Consider the following 13,646-nt stretch of genomic DNA (forward strand, 5'->3'; position numbering starts at 1 on the left):
TGTGTGTGTGTGTGTGTGTGTGTGTGTGTGTGTGTGTGTGTGCGCGTGCGTGCCTCTGCAAAATTTTAAGTTTGGAAAAGGGAAATGGTAGGGGGTGGTGGGCATGTTGTTACCTTATAGTAATGAGCAAAAGGAGGTGGTAAAAGGTGAAATGTTGTAAAAGGCTCAATATTTGTCTAGTCTTTAGAGTAAAATTTTCTCCCTGTATTTGCTCCAGCAAGCCCTTGGAATTTTAGTTTCAGTCACATTCCTATTGTAAATTTAAATTTAATTAGTGAATGCAGCATTTTTGTCATTCCTCCAACAGGCTTTATGTTTAAAGTTAAATTCCCTTAGGAGCTTTTAACTGAGGCTGTCGATGGGATAGAAACAATCAGTTAATGCCATTTCAAAGCACATTTATGACAACTACATTTACGGAGCTGCATTTGTAATCCAGATCTCAATGGACTAAAAAAAAAAAAAAAAAAATCTCGCTTTACATTTGCAAATGCCTAGTGTCACTTCTTAGCAGGTGAATTTTTTTCCTCTGGCAAGCATAATTATAGTTCACATCAGTGAAGACAGGGCAGACCTTTCTTCCAAATAAGAATAGATTATTTCTAATATACCAACAACCAGAGTTACTAAAGTCAAGACCCTGCAGATAAATTTCAGAAAGACTGTGTAAGTTTCTGAGAACCCTACATACTCTTTTGTATCCAGTCTCAGCAGAAATATCACTGAGATCTAGTGATGAAAACATAAATAACACTAGGAGTTAATCTTCTGTAACTCTATTAAAATATACTGAAAGAAGTGCAGTCCTGTGTTGATTAATGATGGGGATACGTTCTGAGAATGCATATCGAGGTGATCCATCATGCGAACATCCTAGAGTGTATATACACAAACCCAGATGGTAAATTCTACAACACACTTAGGCTACATGGTATAGTCTATTGCTCCCAGACTGCAAACCTGTACAGCATGTCACTGCACTGATTAGTGTAGGCAACTGTAAGACAATGGTAAATAACTATGTATCTAAACAGAAAAGATACAGCAAAAATATGGTATAAAAGTTAAAATAACATGTTACATCTGCATAGGGCACTTACCGTGATTGGAGCTTGTAGGATTGGAGGTTGCTCTGAGTAAGGCAGTCAGTATTAAGTGAGAATGAAAGCCCTAGGAAATTACTGTACACTACTGTAGACTTTATAAACACTGTACCTTTAGGCCATACTAAATGTATTAAAATATTTTCCTTTATTTAATAATAAATTAATCCTAGCTTATTGTAACAAATTTAAAAACTTATAAAACGTTTCTATAGGCCAGGCGTGATGGCTCACGCCTGTAATCCCAGCACTTTGGAAGGTCAAGGCAGGTGGATCACGAGGTCAGGAGATCCAGACCATCCTGGCTAACACGGTAAAACCCCGTCTCTACTAAAAATACAAAACAAAATTAGCCAGGCATGGTGGCGGGCGCCTGTAGTCCCAGCTATTCGGGAGGCTGAGGCAGAAGAATGGTGTGAACCCAGGAGGTGGAGGTTGCAGTGAGCCGAGATCGCACCACTGCACTCCAGCCTGGGCAACAGTGAGACTCCATCTAAAACAAACGAAGTTTCTATAAGTTTTTTAATTTGGTAAACTTTTTGACTTTGTCATAACACAACTTAAAACACATTGCACAGCTGTACAAAACTATTCTTTGTATCCTTATTCTACAAGCTTTTTTTCTTATTTTTATAAGCTTTTTGGTTAAAAACTAAGACACAAACATACATATTCACCTAGGCTTATACAGATCATCAATATCACTGGTCTTCCACCTCAACATCTTGTCTCACTGGAAGGTCTTCAGGGGCAGTAACACACATAGAGCTGTCATCTCCTATGATAACGATGCCTTCTTCTGGAACACCGCCTGAAGGACCTAAGGCTGCTTTACTGTTAACTTTTAAAATACATATATGTATGAGGAGTGCACTATAAAATAACTTAGTATATAATTAGTATAGTAAGTACATAAACCCAGTAACATAGTTGTTTATTAGTAGTATCAAGTATTACGTATTATACATAATTGTATGTGTTGTACTTTTATAGGACTGACAGCACAGTAGGTTTGTTTACACCAGCATCACCACAAACACAGGAGTAATACATTGCACTAACAACATCGCAATGGCTACAAAGTCACTATGTGATAGAAACTTTTCAGCTACATTATATTCTTATGGAACCACCATCATATGTGTGGTCCATAGTTGACTAAAACATTAGTATGCAGCACATGACCGTATACACTCCAGCAAGTTTTTCACTTTTTTCTTAGCATTTTAATAAGAAAATCCCCTCCACTCCACTTTAGGATAGTGACCCGCGGCAGCTGCTGCTAAATTTCATATTTCTCTGTGTGACAAACCAGGGCCTGCAGGGGCCACAGTCATTTTACAGACCTGGACCAAGACCCCCAATCAGGGAATATGCCTTTCAAAATTTCTTAGATTGAAAACCAGAAACTGCCCTATAGCACACCCCTTACTGACTTATTTCAACTATCACATTTATTCCTGTAACAAAGGCATTGCATTATATTCTCCAATTACTAGACTTTTTCCCTGTGCCAGACACCAAGGATTTAAAGAAAAATCCTGCATTCAGAATAGTTTAGTATAATTGACAGAGAGATGCTTAAAACCAGCTAACCTTTCTTAGATGTTTTATTTTCAGTGAAAGATAAGGGACATTGAGGAGCCACCACTGAGGGGATGGTTAACTCTAATAGGGGGATTAAAAAGTCTCCAACAGGAAGTGACAATTTTGAAATACTTGGAAAAATTCACTAATGATAGTTTTTGTCATGTACTATGAACTAGGTACTCTGCCAAATGCTTTTTATACATTCCCTTTTATAACCCTCACAAAAATAGGAATTACTGTCCCATTTTGCAAATGGACAAACTGAGGTTCAGATTAAGTAACTTGCCTAAGAACCCAGAGGTGAAGAGTTTTAGAATCATAATCGGAATGCAGCTGTCTCTTATTATAACGCCTGTTTCCTATCTCTACAGTGGACTGCATTGATTAGCAAAGATACTTTCTAAAATCTTTGTAGTGTAAAACTTTTCACATAAACCTTTCATTTGTGAGTACAAAGATATGCCACTTGGTGTTACAGGAAACTGGACTGCACCTAGGCAGTCACATTTCCCTCACAGAGGAATCTCTACTGGTCATGACAAGATAGAATACACGAATGGCTCTCTAAAAAGAACTTGGAAGGCAGGCACGGTGGCTCATGCCTGTAATCCCAGCACTTTGGGAGGCCAAGGCGGGTGGATCATGAGGTTGAGAGATCGAGACCATCCTGGCCAACATGGTGAAACCCCATCTCTACTAAAAATGCAAAAAGTAGCTGGGTGTGGTGGCCGGCACCTGTAGTCCCAGGTACTCGGGAGATTGAAGCAGGAGACTCGCTTGAACCTGGGAGGTGGAGGTTGCAATGAGCTGAGATCATGCCACTCCACCCCAGCCTGGTGGCAGAGTGAGACTCTGTCTTAAACAAACAAAAACTTGAAAATCAACATCCCAGGCAGGACTGCTGTGGAAACAGTATTCATTAATTCATAAATTTGTTCAACATTTGCTGGGCACGTACCTACTGCATTGCACATACTTTTTATGGAAGCTGACCTCATCTCAACAACAGATTTTCATAGGAATGCTCCAAGGAATTAGATACGTACATGAAAAGAAAGAAAAAAGAAGAGTTACTCCATGCAGAGTTGGCCAGTAGGCCAATTTATTTAAAGATGAGAAATGTGCCTTTTGTCAAATACGAAGTGAAAGAGAACAAAGAAGATCCCAAGCTTCCATTCGGATGAGAAAATCTCTACCAGTCACATCTATCCAAGAGGCTGCCCCAAATTGTGTGGCTTTGAAAATCTGGAAGCATACTCAACAGAGAGGCAGCAAAATGCAGTGATTAAGAATCCAGTCTTTGGTGTCAAATAAACACTACATTCAGATGCTGACCAGTCCAATCAATGGTACTCAATACGGGGTCAGTCCAATACTATCCAATGAATGAGTAACTTGAGCAAGTGATAAAACTAACCTAAGACTTCACATCTGTGTAAAGTGGGATTAATAGTATAAACTTTAAGGAACTTTTGTGTGATATCTCTGTATAGGGTAAAGAAGTGCTTTCAGTTACTAATGGCAGAGATCTAAATTAGCAATGATTTAAGTACATTAGGTTGTTTTTTTTCATCATTTAGCACAAAGTGTGGAGGTAGACATAGTCTAGGATTGTTATTACAGTTCTATATTTTAATCAAGCATGTTTTAATTTTCTTCTGTAGCATCTTTAATGCAGCCTTCCAGCCTCAGAACTTTCTCGTGGTCTTGTAATGGCTGCCAGAACTCCGGAGGACTCCTGTTAGTCTTCCAAACAGGAAAGAAAAAGGAAAGGGGAAAGGGGAGAAAGTGGCATCTGGCAGTTGTTTCAGACCCTTTAAATAACTTTCCCAGGGGTTTTGTTCAACAACATCTATTTAATATAGATACTTCCTCTCAAGAGAGGCTGGGATGTGTGTGTGTGTGTGTGTGTGTGTGTGTGAGAATATGGGCACTTTGGGGGTTCTGCTATTGAGGAAAAGGAGAATGGAGATTGGGTAGACAGCCAGCAATATCTGCTATAGTTACAGATTTGATCCAGTGCCACAAAGTAAATACTCAAAAAAAAAAATCGGTATGTTAGAAAATAAAAGATTCCTGACAAATGATAATAGAGCTAGTCTAAGTGTGTGTGTGTGTTGAGGCTGAATGTGAGAAAGAGTTTTGATCAGATAGTTACTTCTTATGAAAGAGGTAGAACATTCGTTAATTTTATCAGTTTCAAGCTGAGCTCAAAACTGCCCGGAAACATCATTTAGGTTACAATCTTTTGCATACTTTGGTGCTAAAAACGTGAATAGGAACACAGTTTAGTTACTTCACAGAAGAACTCTAGGCCAAGAGAAAGAAAGAGCTTAGCAATTCATAGAAACAAAAGTGGGAAGGTGGAAGGGAAAAAATGAGAAAGGGATCTAACATGTATTGCTTGCAAACAACCTAAATCACATCTGCCTATCTTAAGACGGGTTTTACAGCAATCATTTGGGAGGATAGCAAGGCCATACAGACTTCACTGAAGGTTGTAAAGATGGAAAATCAGACTTGGCAGTTAAGCAAGAACCAAGCTCTGGAAGTTCAAAAACCAGGAAGCATAACAAGTAATTTTTTATAGGGATGAGTCTGATCAAGGATACCCACTTTGTCCCACTGCTGCAAGAAAGCCCCGTTGCTGCCATCAGATGCTATCTCAAGTACTCAGAGATAATCCAGTTTATTTTTTAATTTTATTTTTCTAATTTAAGTTCTGGGATACATGTATAAAATGTGCAGGTTTGTTACATAGGTAAACATGTGCCATGGTGGTTTGCTTGGAGGATAGGTCAGTGGGTGAATCCAGTTTCTTATCTTTGTATCACTTGATCAAATCAATCAGGTGTATGTGCCTGATTACCCATGTCATGCCTGGATCCAAGGATAGAGATAGGCTGAATCTCCTCCCTTTGGCTTCCCTGGGCAGTAAAGTGGCCCCACCATTATCATCCTCCAAGAGGGACTCTCACACGTAGGAAGGAGGGTTAGATGCAGGACAGCCAAAGAAACAAAAAAGGAGGGACAAATATCAATCACAGTGTCTTAATGAGCCAAGCTGTGTTGAGCACCTGATGTGTAATATTCACCATGATCCTGGGAAGCAATAATTGTAACTACTATTCTATAAATTAAAAATTAGGCTTTTATCTAAGGACCCATTGCTAGTAAGCAACAGATCTGGGACTCAAACTAGGTTCATGGATTTCAAGAGCTCTTCTGTTTTGCAATATCTGACCCTACTTCCATGTCTTATTTTTATCTGGATTTGACATATTTTTAAAAATCTGCCTCACTGGGACTAAGTCAAAGGATTTGAGGGGATGACAATGCAATATTCAAGGCCATTTGACATGGAGCATTGTTCTTTTAGCTAGTAGACAATGTGGACACTTGAACATTATTTTTCCAATGATCAGGCACTCATTCAAATAAGTCTTATTGAGCTTTGATGTGAAAGGCGCACTGAGCTAAACGTGGCACATGAATAAGTCATGGTTCCTTAGAGAACTGGCAGGGGAGACTGATATGTGGACAGTTAAATCACAATATGTTGTGTTAAGTGCAACGATAGAAGTATGCACAGAAAAATGTACAGAAGCAGTGCTGAGCAGGCAGCTACTTGGACCCCTTTAAGTAACTTTTCTGGAAGTTTTGTCAGGAACACTTGGGTTGTGCTCAGCAGCAAGTAAGTCCCCAAATCAACTAAGATTTATTTCCCACTCCTGCTAAATGTCCACTATGCATCTTCTGTACTTCATTGCCCCCCCAGGACCCAGGATGCTGAAGTAACCTCTCTCTGGACAGGCTCACTTAAGAGAGTTAAGAGTAAGCAAAACCATGCCCTGGCTCCCACACTGTCTATCCAGGAAGAATACCCATGTTTCTGCCTATAGTTCATGGGATAAAGCAAGTCACATGGCCAAAATTGACACCAATAGGACAGGAAATAATAATGTTGATCTTCTCCCAGGGAGGGGCAGCGAGTGTTTATAAACAAGAGTAAAGACCACCACATGAGCCATCTGGGAGACAGGAGCAACCAGAAAGGCTTTCCCAGAGAGAAGAAATGTGAAGTGGTCCGGTGGAAGGTGGGATCTGGGTTCATCCTGGGTTTGAATCCAGTTTCTACCACTTACTATTGTATAACCATTGGAAAATTACCTAAATTAGCTAACTGCCATTTCCATTTCCTCAATAGTAAATGTAGAATAAAAAGGGTACCTACCTCATGGGGTTCTTGTAGAGAATAAATGAAACAAACATTTAGCGCAGTGCCTATCATACACAGTACACTCTTAAATGTTCACAATCAGCATAAAAAGCTAATATTTTAGCTGAATTTTGAAAAATGAATACAAGTTTTCCACGTGGATGGTGTTAATAAGGTAGAATACTGGTTTTCCAGGCAGAAGGGCAAGTATAGGCCAAGTAGTGACCTCTGACCCAGAACCAATAGAGCCAGTACTTTCTGGAGGTGTTAAAGTGGGGAGAAAAGGGTGTTTAGAGATGAGGGTGGGGAAGGGAACAGGGCCCAGAGCTTAGACTTTCTCCTTTAGGCAATGGAAACCCAGGGAAGAGTTTTAATCTGGGACAGATGGAGAGAGATAGTATCATTATGGAACATGCCCAGAGGTCAGGGGTGGGGACAAGGTGAAGCCAGGAGAGGGGACTATTCTGTGTAATAATCCAGGTGAGAGGTGGCAAGTGCTGCCAGCAAGGCAGGGATGGTAAAAACTGAGAGGAAGGGACCGACAGGAGGTAGCATACAAGGGGCGTGCCAGAGCTGTGAGTGCACCGGGACTTCTTGCCTTTTCAGCTGCTGAAGCCCCAAACCCAGAGTGGCATGAGGCAATGCATAAGGGGTTGTTGAATAAATGCATCAACAAGACTTGTGAGTGGATTCAGAAATGGTGGGAGAATACCTGATGGGGGTATCTTTTCTCTCAGTATTTTCCAGACTTCTCAATTATTGGACTCACCCAGGGTACTTACTAAATATACAGATTCCCAGCAATCCCCCAACCTAGCTCCTCCATCTTTTGATGAACCTTGAAATCTCTATTTTTAAAAATAACTATTGATTAGTGGTAAGAAACTAATGATTCATTTGGTAAATCCTGCTAAACTGATTAAAATATTAGTGGTCAAAAAGGACAAGGGTGCTGGGTATGTCAATGAGGTGTCATGATTCAATCTGGGATTGTGCATTCATTCTTCAATGCTGTTTAGAGATGTTTATGGGCACTCCTATTCATATCCTAGAGCACTTATATTAGGGTTAGTTATGTTGTTTTAAGAAAATGTCTATATTATAAGTTACATGATTTCCATCTGTTTTTATTACCCTTGGGTAATATACAAATTCTTCTAAAATTCCCCCACATTGGGATCTCATCCTTGGGCTAATGAGAAAGGCAGTGGGAAAACCTCTTCTAGAATGTTACTTCTCAGAGTGTGTTCTGCAGACCAGTGCTGATCTGGGACATGCTCATAACTGGCCCATGAAAGGTGAGAGCAAAAATTGAGGTGAGTCATTTAGACACTACAATAGAAACATCCTCAGTACTGTGGACCTCTGGAACCTGATGATTGTGGTGGAAGCTGTCCTGTGCATTGAAGGATGTTTAGCGTCATCTCTGGTGTCTTCCCACTAGATGCTAGTAGCACTCTCCTCCCAGTTTTGACAATCAAAAATGTCTCTAGACATTGGCAAATGTCCCCACAAGATAAAATGTCCCAGGTGAGAACCATTGCTTTATAACAATTTAATAGAGTAATTTATGCCTATGACTCCAATAATATGAAAATAAAATTGGATCGTTTGAGTCTTTTAATTTCATTTTCTAGTAATTCATTATTATATTTTGCTCTTAATTCATACAGAGTTTTTTAAATAGCCCTTCGCTATATATAGCTTAAAACACACTGAGCGAAAGTCACTGTAAAATACAGAAGTGATCCTTAGAAGAAGAGGTACAACCTTGGACTGTCTGTCACCCCCCTGCCACAGTCAACATTACAAGATGACTTTGAGGAAATTAACTAGACTTTGTTTTTTATGGTTTTATTTCTGTAACCCATCATGGAAAAGTCTCTAACATTCTCATATCACTACAAAGGAAGAAGCAGCCAGCACTAGGTTACCCATTCTCCAGTGAGAGTAAGTAGCTCTTTTTTTCTTTCCCAGGTCAGATGAAAATTTGCTGGAGGGGAAGGTGGGGAAAGAACCTAGAAGTAAACCCTCAAAACCTTTGTATGAGAGAAAGCCCTAGGTAAGAGGTCACACACTACCTAACCACGGTTAAATTTAGTCTACAGACAGGTTTTATTTGCCTCACATATTGACTTTTAAAAATTAATTACAAAACTACTTCTCATAAAAATCATGATTGCCAGTTTCTCTTGAAAGATCAGAGCCTTTTGGCAACACTGGGCCTAGCTTATCTCACAATGTCAATCATTGGAGCTGAAAAGCAACTGCCATCCTCAGCCCTCTTCTGCTGTCTCCTGACAGCTCCACTTCCTGATCCATGTAGCCATGTGAGCTGGCAATTCCTGGGCAAGGTCAACAGAGCATTTCATCTAGACATCTGAAGAAATAGAGGTGACAGAGGATTTGGACTTTGAGGATACAACATGGTAGAACCAGGGACTGTCCAAATCTGGGACAGGGCAGGTCAAAGGCTCAAGTGCTTGCAGTTGCTAGGTAATTTAGGTCCTGGGTCTTGGAGGTAGGTCTGCTTCAGATGGGACTAGCAATATGGGCACCTCTACAGGTAGGAAAAGATTGCCTGAGCCTGATCTTACTGACTGTATTAATTGAGCCATGAGACTTGTCTGTCTTGGTCTTGGCAGCAATGTCCCTCACTAGCTAGTGTGCAGGATCTTCTCCCATCACTAATTATTTGGTCTTGTAAGATTCAAGGGGTATCCCAAATTTGATTGCTAGAGAATGTTTAACCAGTCTGTCAAGTGAGCACTCAAACTAAACTTAACGGATCTTAGGAAAATAAGTAACAGTGACCTTGATTGCCCTCTGAGTGCGGAGGAGAAACCGTCATCTGTTAGGAAAACACTTAGTGGGTATTTACTCTGTGCGGGCTTTGAGGTTCCAAGGACAGGTGAGACAAATCAGTGCTCCTCACCCTATGATGCTGTCACTGAGGGATGAATTCAGCTGTGTAAAAAGATAATCAGGACACACTGGGTGAATGCTATTTCAGAGGATGATCCAAACCCTGAAGCAGCCAAAGCATGAGTAACATAATCTCTGCTTGGACAACTTGGGGCTTCCTGGAGGAGACGCCATCTCAGCTGGGCTTTGAAGATTAGGTGGGTTTATTAGATAAAGAAAAAAAAAATAAAGCATTGTAGCCAAAGGAATCAGCCTGTGTAAATAAGGCTGGAGGCTGACTGAAATGAGCAGCAATTTAGTATGGCAAGAAGAGAGTGTGAGCAAACACAGTGGTAGGCACCTGATAAAGGGCTGAGATCAGGTCAGGTCATGTCCTCACATCAAGGTTACTTGAGCTTATTGGTTGCGTGAAAATTCAACAATTATGTGATCTTATCAACTTTGTTTCTTTAGAGATGAAATCTGATGGCATATTAAAGATAGACTGGGCAAGAAAAACTGGAGGCAGACAGCCCAGCTCTGAAGCTGTTTGCAAACCTGAACTAAGGCAGTGACAGTAGTGAGACATTCTCTCAATTTCAAGACTTACATTAAACGAGGAGGTGGGAGAGACGAAGGTGCTTTCTGACTTGGGGAGACTAGATGGTTGACGAAACTCTTAACAGAAATGAAAAAAATAAAGAGCATGTTTGAGGAGATACGGTAGAGAGTGAGTTGTTTAGGACAAGTTTGAAACAACTGTGGGATCTTCGAATAGACTTATCCAAAAGATGCTGAAAAATAGGATACTAGAGTTTCAAAGAGTAAGAAAGATACTAGAGAGATCATAAATGATTGATGAAGCCGCATGAGTGGCTGAAAGTGCCAGAAAGAGAAAAGGAAGATCCAGAACAGAATCTTAGGGAACCTTCAATTTAAGGGACAAACACGAGAAGAGGATACTATAATAAGGGAAAGAAAGGACAGTCAGAGAATTGGGAACATGAAGACTACAGTGATAGAAACCAGTGAAGGGAGGTTTCAAGAAGCAATCCACCCTAGTGTCCGCCAGGGGACACGCAGAAAAATATCCATAGGATTTTGCAATTAGGAGGCCACTAGAGACCTTAGCTGGAGCCACCTCAAAGGAAGGGGAATGGCCAGAAGCTAGAATGTAGTGGATTGAGGCATGAACTCAGGGTTTGTGGAAGTGGAGACGGTAATGCTACCGGAGACGGGCCCTGATACACCAAGAGAGGGTTCTTGGACCTTGCACAAGAAATAATTCAGGGTGAGTCCATAGAGTAAAATGAAAACAAATTTATTCTGCCTACTCCATAGGCAGAGCAGCCCTGAAGGCTACTGGTTGGCTATTTTTATGGTTATTTCTTGATTGTATGCTAAACTAGGAATGGATTATTCATGAGTTTTCTGGGAAAGGGGTGAACAATTCCCAGAACTGAGGGTTCGTCCCCTTTTTAGACTACATAGGGTAACTTCCTGCGATTGCCATGACATCTGTAAGCTGTCATGACACTGGTGGGAGAGCCTTTTAGCATGCTGCTCCATTATAATTAGTGTATAATGAGCACTGAGGACGACCAGAGGTCACTTTCATTGCCATCTTGGTTTTGGTGGTTTTTAGGATGCTGGCTTCCTTACAACATCCTATTTTATCAGCAAGGTCTTTGTAACATGTATCTTGGGCCTATCTCCTATCTCATCCTGTAACAAATGCCTGATCTCCTGGGAATGCAGCCCAGTAGGTCTCAGCCTCATTTTACCCAGCCCCTATTCAAGATGGAGTCGCTCTGGTTCAAATGCCTCTGACAGTAAGGTGGACTACTAATTCGTAAATTTGATATTAAAGCTAACCCAACAGGCTAGAGGCCGGAAGCAGGCTACAATTGTGGTATTTCATCCCCATTTGTCAGCCTTAATTGCTGGGGATGTCTTGAGCTTATTTGTAACAAGAGGGAAAGGCCCAGTGAAAAGAGAAAGACTGAAAATTCCTAGAGACAGAGGGTTCCAGGGCATGTTCCAAGTGAGGACTTTGGGAATGTCTGGGAATGAGGGGAGGATCACAAGCTCTGCTTTTATGACTAATGGGAGGGAAATTGACTTGAGGGAATGTCTCATGAAAATCCTAGCATTTCTTAAGGTTTGGCTGTGGGGAGCAGGAAAGCCCTCCCCCAGGAATTTGAGAACCCCCAGCTGACTCACGGGGCCCCTCCCAGGAGCCACCAAATCAGAATCACTGGGAGGAGGACCCCAGGACCTGCATTTTAAACCAGCACCCCAGAAAGCCACCATGTGAGAAATGATACAGAGTAATTATGCCTCCTCTGAAGCCAAGTTGCCTGGGTTCATCTTTCTTCTCTGCCAATAACCAAATATATGATATTGGGAAATTTACTAAATCTTTCTGTGCCCCAGTTTCCTCTTTTGAAAAATGGGCATGATGGGAACTACCTCAAAGGGGTATTGGTGAGGAGTAGATGAATGAGTGTGTGGAAAGTACTCACAACAGTGTTTGGCACATAGTAAATACACAAGAAATGTGGACACATGGCTTTTATTTCACATTTTCTGTCATAATGATTCTCAGTTTACAGTATGAGCACGGATCACTTGGGGAAATGCATGAAAACTCCAAATTTTGCTGCTGAAATTCCAGAGAAGCTAATGAAATTGGTCTGAGATGGGCCTCTAAAATCTGTGTTTTAAACAAGTCCATTTTCCCCAACCTCTCCCCAGCCCCCATAATTTCAGTGTAAGTGGGCACAGGACCACACTTCCAGAATCATTGTTCTGCAGGATTGTGCCCATTGGGCTAGCTGTGCCCCTTCTCTCAGCTTTGCCTACTTGCAGGAAGGTCAAGATAGCCCTGACGCCCCTCAAGGCCCTCACTGGGCGGTGAGAAGAGAAAGGACTGTGAATTAGAACTAATTATGAAGACTTTTTTTTTTTTTTTTTTGGGATGGAGTCTTGCTTTGTCACCCAGGCTGGAGTGCAGTGGCGCAATCTCGGCTCACTGCAAACTCTGCCTCCCAGGTTCACGCCATTCTCCTGCCTCAGTCTCCCTAGTAGTTGGGACTACAGGCGCCCGCCGCCACGCCCAGCTAATTGTTTGTATTTTTAGTAGAGATGGGGTTTCACCATGTTAGCCAGGATGGTCTGGATCTCCTGACCTCATGATCCGCCTGCCTCGGCCTCCCAAAGTGCTAGGATTACAGTTGTGAGCACCGCGCCCGGCCTAATTATGAAGATTTTTAAAACAACTTTTGGTTTTAAAAACCTTTGACTCTGAAAGTATTTTTACCCACATTAGTCATTTGTCAGCCTTTATTGCTATTGGTGTTTTCTTTGGGGGGAAAGCAATTTGAAAAGAGATACATGTGTATATGTAGGAACTTTCAGAGACATGAGGCAATTTTTCTAGTGTATTTATAGCACAGCCATTACTATGTGCGCTGGTTTCAAACTTAACATTACAAAACACAAGAACAATAAAACTTAAAATGTAAACGAGCTCAGCAAACCAAACATTTTCTTCCAATTGCGTAAATGGTTCTAAAATTTTAACTTGTATTCAGCACAAGGGATCGTTATTGACATAAATAAAAATAATGGAAAGAGTGACTGGAGGTGAAATTAGATTCCTCCTGGCAACTGTATGTAAAGAATGGTAATTGCAAAGGAGAAGACAGGTGTCTGGCCTCCTGTGTGCAATGCAAATGAGCCTCACTGGCTTTTTTCTTTTTCCCCCCAACGTTTAGTTAAAGTACTGTGCGTACTGGCTTTAAGTTGGATAAGGCTGTTGTTTGCAG

This window comes from Pan paniscus, chromosome 2, assembly GCF_029289425.2.
Source record: "Pan paniscus chromosome 2, NHGRI_mPanPan1-v2.0_pri, whole genome shotgun sequence".
Classification (NCBI taxonomy): Eukaryota; Metazoa; Chordata; class Mammalia; order Primates; family Hominidae; genus Pan; species Pan paniscus.